A 9,862-nucleotide genomic window follows, 5' to 3' on the forward strand; every position below is an offset into this window, starting at 1 on the left:
AGATATGATGCATTGCTGTACAGGAATAGTTCAAATGAGCTCAAGGTTAAAACAGCTGTAGCAGTGATATTAGGGATATTAATCCAAACACATCAAATATAACAGGAAAACACTGGCAAGGCCAATTTTACTGCATATTGCATACTTTTACTTTTGATACTTAAAGTAAATGTTGTTGAAAGTAAAAATTTATCGGGTTTTGAATGCAGGACTCTTACTTGTAGTGGAGTTTTTTCACAATGTAGTATCAGTGCTTTTACTTGAGTAAAGGAGCAGAATATATACTTTTTCCACCACTAATTTTACAGTACCTTGTTTTCGCCAGAGGAGGGCGCTGCATATCCAGATATAGTCAGATCATCAGACTGAAAACTCCTTTTTATGGTTGACAGTGATTCTTTGAAAAAGTGGCTTAGAGATGACAGAGTTACTCATAGGAATGCTTAATATTCATCCATATTGCCTTTGATTGTTCAGTGTAATGACTTAGCGCAACTGTTACAAAAAATGGAACACTGAAACAGAATGTTACCATACATTTCTAATGTCACACTTGGAAAAGCTCAGGTGTAATTAACAAAATGATGATGGCAGAACGTCATTTTGCAGGGATTTATCACACCGATGAACTGTCATGGCTTACACTTCAATAGATCATAGCCAACGTTAATGTTATCGGTAACACCTGTGCTTTTCCTGCTGGAGCAAGTCATAATGCCTGCTACATGAATCACATTAAAGGCCATGCAAAATCATTATAAACCTGTAAAATGGATTTTAGTTCTTTTGACTGATTACATTTATCAGGCCTGTGAAAACGTGAATGGACTGTGCTTGACTGACCTCACTCTGACTCTCCTGTTAGCTCAGCAGTAGGGACATATAACCATGCACACGTGCCCACCTTTGACCTGAGCAGAGGTCTGATCAGCCAGAATGACCGACAACACCTGTGTGGGTGTGAATCACTCAGATCCATTACTTAGTACCAATACATTCATGTAAAAAAGGCTTCATCACAAGCAAAAGTCCCCGGTTCATTCATGTAGTAAAGCAAAGAAATCGTATCAGCAAAATTAACTTAATGAAGAAAAATCTCAAGTGTGACTCTTGTATAATTATTTACTTAACATATTGCTGGGTGATAATTAGTAATGCATGAATGTGTGAGAATCAATTTACATTGCTGCTGGTAGAAGAAGAGATAATTACACAGAATGACTGTGCAGGAAAATTACCTCTGATGTATTAATATATATGGCATTACAGGAGGTTTTTTTTCACTTTTGTTGCTGCAAGTTAGAGCTAGTTGTACTTTATTCACAGCAAATGTGAAGTAGCATGGGATCATCATGGGAGCTGCTGTCCTCAGTAGTAAACTACCACCATTGCTGATTAAAGATCGCTCCATATGACTCGGACAGTATGTATTAAACTTTCACTCATGTCATGTTTTAGTCACATTCTCTGACAAATCACCTGATGTTTCCCCGGAAGCTATAAAGACATGCAACCAAATGAAATGCATCAGTCCCTTGAATAAAATTAGGATTCATCTGTGTTTGAATATTGCTGGAAACATTTCTGACGAGGTAAGTACACAATTAAACAAAACATATAACATAAAATGTGTCATTTTTGTACATTTTAATGCAGAGTTGTTGCACAGTATATCTTGAAATGTAATGTTTGGAATGTTTTCCAATCTTGACCTTTCGTGTGAAATACTGGAATACTTTTTTTCCTCACTGGCTCTCGAACAGCTGTGTGAATGAATCAGAGGTTTGGATGAGAAGTGCCTTTTAGCTGGAACTGCAAACAGGCTCATGGACACCTAAAATGTGACAAGGTGCCCCAAGTAGACAGATTTGTTTTTTTGTAAGGGGTCACAAAATGAATTCTGAAATGTGATCAGTTACTACTGCAGTCATATTAATAGTAGTAGCGGATTAAAAAGTACAACATCAACATCTGAATTGTAGTGAAACAGAAGTACAAAGCAAACGTGTCTACAATTGCACAAAATGTTTCACGACCTTGGTGAAGGACATCATAACATATTCATGATGTGAAGGAAATAAGAAATTGCCTCTTCACTTTCCCAGCAGTGTGTTCTGGTGTGAGATATATGTTGGGTGAGGCGCGGGGCAGACGGAATCGCCACGCATGGGGCCGATCCGTGCAGCTCTGCAGCCTGGAAAACAGTAGGTGCATGTGAATAGATGCCCACATGTGCGCAGGGAGAGGGAGGGAGCTGTAAATAGAAAGAGAGAAAGACCGGGCCTCAACGCCGTAATGCAGCCGCAAATAAATAAGAGACGTTTTGAATGCAGCTTTGTTGATATGCATACACGCGCACGCACGCACGCGCATGCACAGCACAGCTCAGCGTTCCATTAGAGGAAGCCCAGGCCATTAGTACTTTTATCTTTTCTGTGTGGGACATCACTGACAAGACTCCCCTCTTAGCACACACACACACACACACACACACACACATAATCACACACCAACACACATGCAGCCAGCAATCTCTGTCTCTCTGATGCAGATGTTACTACAGTGTGTTTTAATGGCGGTCGTAACAGCAGAGCAGGCTCTCCACAGAGAGTGATTCAGCTCCACTTTCAAAAGGCTGTCTCTCCTTTCATGCTGATAAGATGCCTCCAACAGCTGACACTGCGCACAGAATATCTCAGCCAGCCCCTCTGAATGTGCAATTTTAGAACGTCTCACTGTGTCCCGTCAGTTCGGTCTTCATTCACAAAACACTTGTCTCCTTCTGTGCAGATAACCATGCCTGTAACAGCTGACAGGGTGCACCAAGCGCTGCCACCCTCCTCCTCCTCTGCACATAAAACATGCCCTGGATGTGACATTGAAATGTTGTTCTGAGTCACAGTAACTGTGTCGTCCGTCTACATCAACGTGTCTCATTATATACTTGTAAGGAACAGCTGACGGCATACGGTGTGTCACTCACACACGTACGCAGATGAACCAGTGAGTAAATGCAGAAGCTTTGAATGCGTGCTCAGTCCTTGTGCGATATGCTGGCCACAACCTCTCTCGATGTGCAGTTTGCAGTTTGCACTCTGCAACTGCTAATCCCAAACACGGCAAGACGTGCGACATAGTTAATCTCTAGAAATTGAAAAAACGAGTCAGCTTTTTGAACGTGTGCCTGCCTCCTCCAATTTTAACCCCTGAGAACCCAGGACAGAAACATGCCAGAAGAATTTAAAGTGACAAGGTAAAACTCGATTCACCATGCTCAAGTCGTCATAACACGAAGGCCAGTGAGAGTCAGTTACGTTAGCTCGCTAGTTAGCCAAGAATTGACAAGAATATAAGAAGACTGGATTGTTTAAAAAGGATATAATTGATGATTTTCTGTCAACAACGGATCACAATATTGCTTGTAAAAGAAAAAATACATTCATACTGACCCCACAGAGTATTATTACCAAACAAAGCAGTTCCCCTCAGCTCTGTAGAGGCTTTTTAGGGTCTTTCAGCTCATTGTTTGGTCTTGCAGCATGCAGCTTCACTCTTGGTTTTAGTCTCACTGTTGTCATTATTGGTGTTTTATTTTGTTATTTTGTTTTTCCAATGTGTATGCATATATATACCTTCACAGCACCGACTAGCAAAGACACAAAGTTAGCGCTTCTCTGGTTAGCTGGCTGGTGGGCATAGTGAAGCACTGAGCTTAGGAGACGGAGATATATTTGGTAAAGAGAAAAACCAAGCTAAATGGAGGGTGTCTTTTAAAATATATCAGGTGGCCTGAAACACAGCTTTAAATGAATGCTTGAGTTGCTCAGTGTTCCTGTTGGCAAGCAAATTCAACTAATAAAGGTGATCATATCTATCACTATTGCTCGCGAAGCTGAAAAAATTAACTGACTTGAACATACTGATGGTGAAAACATATAAGGTCACACAATACAAAAGAACAGTTAGTGTAGTATGTTCAGAAGCATGTATAAAGTGAATACTGTTGCATCTTCCCTCCCAGAAAGCTAACTTTAAACCTCACATTGCATGTTGTGCCTTGTGGGGTTATAGAAGGTGAAGAAGTCCAGTGTCAGATTTTTATGAAAACAGTACAAAGACTGGACTCAAAGTCAGTGTTTTGTTGCAGTTTGAACACTTCCTGCATGCCAAGTGACCAGAGAGTAAACAAACCCAATACCAAGAACAGGGCAGATTTGAGGCAACTGTATATAAATTCAGTAACTGATTATGTTCTGTAGATTTTTTTTTCTCTGAACTTCAACTTTGAATGCTTCTTAATTAAGTTATCAAGATAAACTGCATATTCAAAACCAGGAGCATTGACATGGAGTGTTGCTCTGTTGGTCCACTTTGGTGAAGGCTAAAATATAATGTGAACACCTGTTTGACTGATTGTGAGCATGCTAACATTGTCATCGCGAGCATGTCAGCGTGCTGATCCTGATCCTGTGAACAGTTTCACAGAAGCTGTTAGCATGGCTGTAGACTCATTGTGTCTGGTTTGTTTCCCTTTGAAAGCGGAGAACAAGGTACCAGGTCAAACACACAGCACACACTCCAACAGCACACACTCAAAATCTTTGATGATGCTGACTTATACACGGACCCTCACGCACATCCTCTGTCGCAGTGATACAGGTGTTGCTCAGTTTGTGCAGTTTCAGCACATACAGTATGTACACATTGATTAGGATGTACAACATACATAATGCATACATAAAAATGAGTTGCAGCATTACATGGATCTTTCCACACTTATATGTGACTCTGCCCGTGAGCACACATGTATACAAAGTATACTCTCAATCCAAAGGGCTGCCCGCCCACCGAACAAACACAAAAACACACATGCTCGTATGCACACACTTGACCTTGATAGAGACAACAGGCTGGCAACTCTCCCCATTGACTGGGTCCATTAAGGGCCAAAGTGCAGCTGAGCCACATGCTGTACAACCACAAAGAGACACACTGGATTACAGAGGGACGGCCAGGCACACAATGGAGGAGGGGTGGGGGTTGGCGGTGGTGGGGCTGGGCAGATGAGAGGAGCAGGATGATGGAAACGGCAGGAGGCAGAGAGAGACAGAGGATGGGGAAAGGAGGGAGTAGGATTTAATCTATTTTCATAAAGGTTCCATTTTCATATTATCAATGTATTAACAGCTGGCTATTCGGTAAAACTGTCATTTAAATCAATTGACTGTTCATAGAGGTTATATAATTTTGGGGGGAAAAGATTTGATTTTCGGGACAGAAGATTTTATCAAAGCAGTTCATTTTTGGGACACAAATATAACCACGTTATTTGTTGAGATGAAACCTTTTTCATGTTGGGCTGACATGAGGGGAGTTCAAAGTGTGTGTGCAGAGAGGAATGGAATATTCCCTTTACGGGACATGAGGTGGAGGGCTGGATTTCTTTTTAGAAACAGACAGAGAAACAGTGGCTCTCCCTTTTTCATCACTCACCGGTCCAGCTGAACCTGGCTCTCTGCTCTTTCTTTTTCTTCTCTCTTTTCCACCCTGTACCCCATCCATCTACCAGGTGCCATATATGATATTCTTGTTCTGATGGACAATTTTTCTCAGTAATGTAAGGCTGAGGTTTTAGAAACGAGGTTCCATCTGAGATGTGCGTCATGAATTAATGATCAGTGCTGAATAAGACCCCGTCTCTAAGTGCTGCTGGTGCTCACATCACGTCCACTGCCCCATCTGTGTGTGTGTGTCGTTCAGTTTTGAATATGCTTCACCTCTCTGCACGCAAGCAGAGGCTGCTAACTCAACCGTGGCTATTAAAGGGGCGCTTATATCAGGAAACTCAAGTGAACACTGAAGATCTGATCACAGCAACTGCTTTAGAAACAGTGTTTCATATCATTTGAAGAGAAAACAAAGCAATGCTTGCAAAAAGGAAATAAGCGTCCTTCACAGGCTCCCCATGTATTGAAAGTTGGGGGGGAGGCTTTCTTACTGTTGCCCCCACCCTCCCAACCCCAACTTATCACACTTTCTGCCTCACTCGACGCTTTCAAACCCCACCTATTAAAATCTGGATTTAATCTATGATGCGTTAGTCCCAAAGCGCCTTGCTCCTTTTTCAATTGCAGTTGTTTTGCTTTCCTTTGGGGCAAAGGCTGACTATTTAACTGATTTTGACAATCTAGATGAGGCAACAACTGACCTCTCACTAGACTTCAGAGCAAGATGCCTCCCTGAGGGACACCTCAGCCTGTGAGTGGCACCAACAAGCATTTCAAGTAGACGCAACGCTGACGGTTGGCGTTGCCCCAAAGAACTACGTAGCAGCCATTACAACTGTGTCATGTCTGAGCAATTCCGAAACTTACATCATGAATCATTTACACACCAAAACATGTCACATGGAGCCAGAAGGACACTAGAAGGTCAACGCCCACCCCAGCTTAAGCCTGTCCACCCTCCTTTTCCTGTCTGGAAAAGATACAGGAGTGTCCGCTGCCTTACCACGAGACTACGGAGCAGCTTCTTTCACTGAGGATGTGAGATGCCACATTTTTTTGGTGAATGTAGCACAAAAGGACTCACACATAGTTTTGTTTATCAAACCCCATATTTTATCTTAGCATAAAGACTGGAAACGCAGAGAAACAGCTCTGTCATAATGGTAACAAAAATATGAGATATAACATGTTAATTAAGAGAGCTTTACAATTACTGGTAGACAAAATGTGTTTCCCTTGTGAGAGTAGCAGGATGGCTGTTCACCACCATTCACAGTTTTTGTGCTAAGCTAAGGGGCTGCTGGTGGAAGCCAATGTTTATGGTACAGATATGACAGCGGTATTGATTTTTTCAGCTATGTTCTTGGCAAGAAAGGTAACTATGCGAAACATCTCTAAATTGTTTTGGATTTTTCTAAAACACTGTTAGAATTCCTAAAACCGAAGTGATGAAGTAAAAGTAAAAGTGATGAATGTTAAAATGGACATTTCAGTTGTGTTTCTTTGAGTAAGTTCTCATTTAGACTTGAATGCAGTATCACTGATATATTTTTACATCATCGTGTATGTAAATGTTATGATCGCCAGTGTGCTTAATGAACTGGTCTCATAAAACCAGCAGACTTTCTCTAATGGAGCGTCAGCAATCTGCTGAAGGACCTCTAATCCTAACACACCAAACACACACATACAGAAGGACATAAGTATACTCACACAGCTGCGGCGTGCAGATTTACACAAAGAGGTGTAATCTAATCTAATCCAGGCCCTTTTGTTACAGGCTGCGACCATTCATCAAATATGTCATAACATAAATGGCAGCAGATTAATGGGAATGGGTGAAAGCATGGAGACTTCCTGGATTAGACACAGCTCGTTGAAAGCTAAAAGCCAGGAGGTGTTTCAAGAGCCCTCTCTGTGGAGACAGGTTGTTACAGAGACTGCCCTACATGGAACTGAGCCTTCATTAATTATAAAAAAAAAAAAATAGGCCTACCTTTAGACCTTTATTGTTATCACTGTCAAAAAAAATACACAACAGGTGTGATGAAGTTCAGATATTTAATGTCCCTAGAGCATTTAGTCCTGGAAAACTAACATTCCCATCAGCCTCCTAATTTTGTGTTTTGAGCTCATTTGCAAATGTTAACACACTAACATGCCAGACGATGGCCTCAGCATGAGTGTGTTAAACACTGTACCTGCTTCACATGAATATGGTGGTATTGAATTTTGTGCTCCAGCACGCCAGTGTTAGCATTTAATATAGCCCTTTTCACAGTGGACAAAAGGACCCATTACCACCTGCTAACATTTGGCTTAGTCATCATTGGCAAAAGGTACTTTATTGGTATTCATTATTGGGTCAAATGCAATAGTCACTAGTACTTACGCCAGTAATTACCTTGCACCAATTGGGCGTGATGCTTGGATGCACGCTGCAGCTCCACACGCTGTTGCTGAATAGTTTTCCATCCATCTCCCTTCAAGCAGAATATCAGTCATTTTCAGCGGTATTCTGGTGCATTCCCCAGTGTTGAATGTGATACACAAGATAAAGAAAAAAAAACAGAAAGGCAAACTCAACTATTGGCAATGAGAAAAAAGGAGTCAATTACCTATTTTTAGCTGCTTTACCGGCCTTTTAAAATCAGCTCAATTTGGTGTAAAAGTGATTGCTCTTACTGCCCCCCCCCCCCCCAAAAAAAGAAAAATTCTAAACCAAAAATGAGGGAGTATTTCTATAATGTATCAGTATGTGTGAGATTATCTGAATGCATCTCTTCCCAACTGTACATCTTGCTGCTTTTCCCATTCTGCTGACATGGCTTGAATGAACCAGGAGAACCTCTGAAGCTGAGCAGCACAGCACTCAAGCTGACCTTCTGCCTCCTGCTTTAGGGAATCAGTAGTGTCAAAGAAAAATATCTCTTCCAGATTTTTCTAGGACAGTGAGACAGCCAATTTCCCAGTCATTTCACACCTTCTGTGTAAGTGGTTGAACGCCTCTGCTTCCAGTGTGCACTCTGGCTCCAGCAGCACAGCGGCAGCAGGTACAGGAAATCACTGGTTGTTGAATGGAAATAGATTTTTTTTTTCCTTGGGGACTTTAAAAAGTGGAGGGCCACGACCCTGTGAGGTGAAGGGGACTAATCCGATCCAGCCAGCATCCTGGTGTCTCTACTCTCTGAGATGGTCACAGCTCTTAATGGAGCCTGTAAAGTGCAATATCTGTTACTGTGGGGGGAGGGGAGGCTCAATAATAACAAGTTTCCAGTTTCTCTTCATCTCTCTTCATCTCCAACAGCTTTCATCCTGGATTTACTATCTATGTTCCAGAACTCCTTACTGGCATAAGAAATTGACCAACTAAAAATTTAGACTAAAAACCATGACCACTGTTAAAGAGAGTTTAATCAAAACAATGGATCACATGACTACTTGTATGTAAAATGGGTTGCTGTACTGATGAAGCCACAGCAAATTATCCCACAAACTCTGCATTTTCTGTCAGCTCTACAGACCTCACAGCGCCTTTCTGCTCATCGTTGTGCGTCTCATCCCTCTCATTGTGTTGTTTTCGGCTGCAGCAGTTAAGCGACTACCTTGTAAACATGGATGGACGTTTAGCAGCTAAAGATCCACATATTACTCCAAAAAGTTGGTGTGAGTGTCGTGACCACAGCCAGCTCTGAATAGTTATCCAGTTTTTTCCCTTCATGCCTTGTCACTAACTCTCCTGTCGTTTTAGATCTCACCGCAGCTGCAATCAGCTCCTCACCTGCAGCTCATTACCCTCATTGGCTTTCTAGTATGTGAACCCGTCTGTTTCATTCAGTCCCTGCCAGGTTGTCTAGTGTGTTTGCTTAGCTTTCAAGCGTTTTTGTCTTCTGTTTGCCTGATCTGCCTGTTCTGAACCCCTGCCTGGATTCAGGACTCTTATCTACCTGCTTGCTCCTTGTCGGCTTTGTTTGCTTGGTTGGTTGCTCAACCTGGTTAACCTGAACTTTCCTGCATCTGACTGTTTTTTGTGTCAAGCTTTTGGGTTCAATTCTGCTTCGTGCCTGACGGTACAATCTGGCCAGAATAAACCCAGCTGATTCTGAACATTTTAAGAGGGAGCTAATAGCGACAGCCAACACTATTAAGTGACATGAGTAAGAACTTATTATTTGCTTCGGGTACAGTTTGGATTCTATCTGCGTCATCTACAGAGGCTCTCCATTCCAGCTCCAGCTCCCACATCTCCTGGTTCTCCTGCTCTGGTAGCTCAAACACACCCCGGTTCCGAGCCATTCCTTACCCACGGAACTGTGATGTAGGGCATACGTCATCTCAGGCTGAGCAAAAGAGTG

The 9,862-nt window shown here is 42.1% G+C and overlaps 1 long non-coding RNA gene across 2 annotated transcripts; it reads right to left on the reverse strand.

Moving 5' to 3' along the window:
• Positions 1-1,041: 1,041 nt before the first annotated feature.
• On the reverse strand, positions 1,042-9,222 carry LOC119014281. Of its 2 annotated transcripts, none has more exons than XR_005072914.1 (3): positions 9,032-9,222; positions 7,912-8,025; positions 1,042-1,763 (listed from the first exon to the last, which is right to left on the reverse strand). It is a non-coding gene; the product is annotated as an uncharacterized LOC119014281 (long non-coding RNA). The 2 variants fall into 2 exon arrangements; XR_005072913.1 differs by having other exon boundaries at positions 7,900-8,025.
• Positions 9,223-9,862: the final 640 nt, after the last annotated feature.

This window comes from Acanthopagrus latus, chromosome 23 (assembly GCF_904848185.1).
Source record: "Acanthopagrus latus isolate v.2019 chromosome 23, fAcaLat1.1, whole genome shotgun sequence".
Classification (NCBI taxonomy): Eukaryota; Metazoa; Chordata; class Actinopteri; order Spariformes; family Sparidae; genus Acanthopagrus; species Acanthopagrus latus.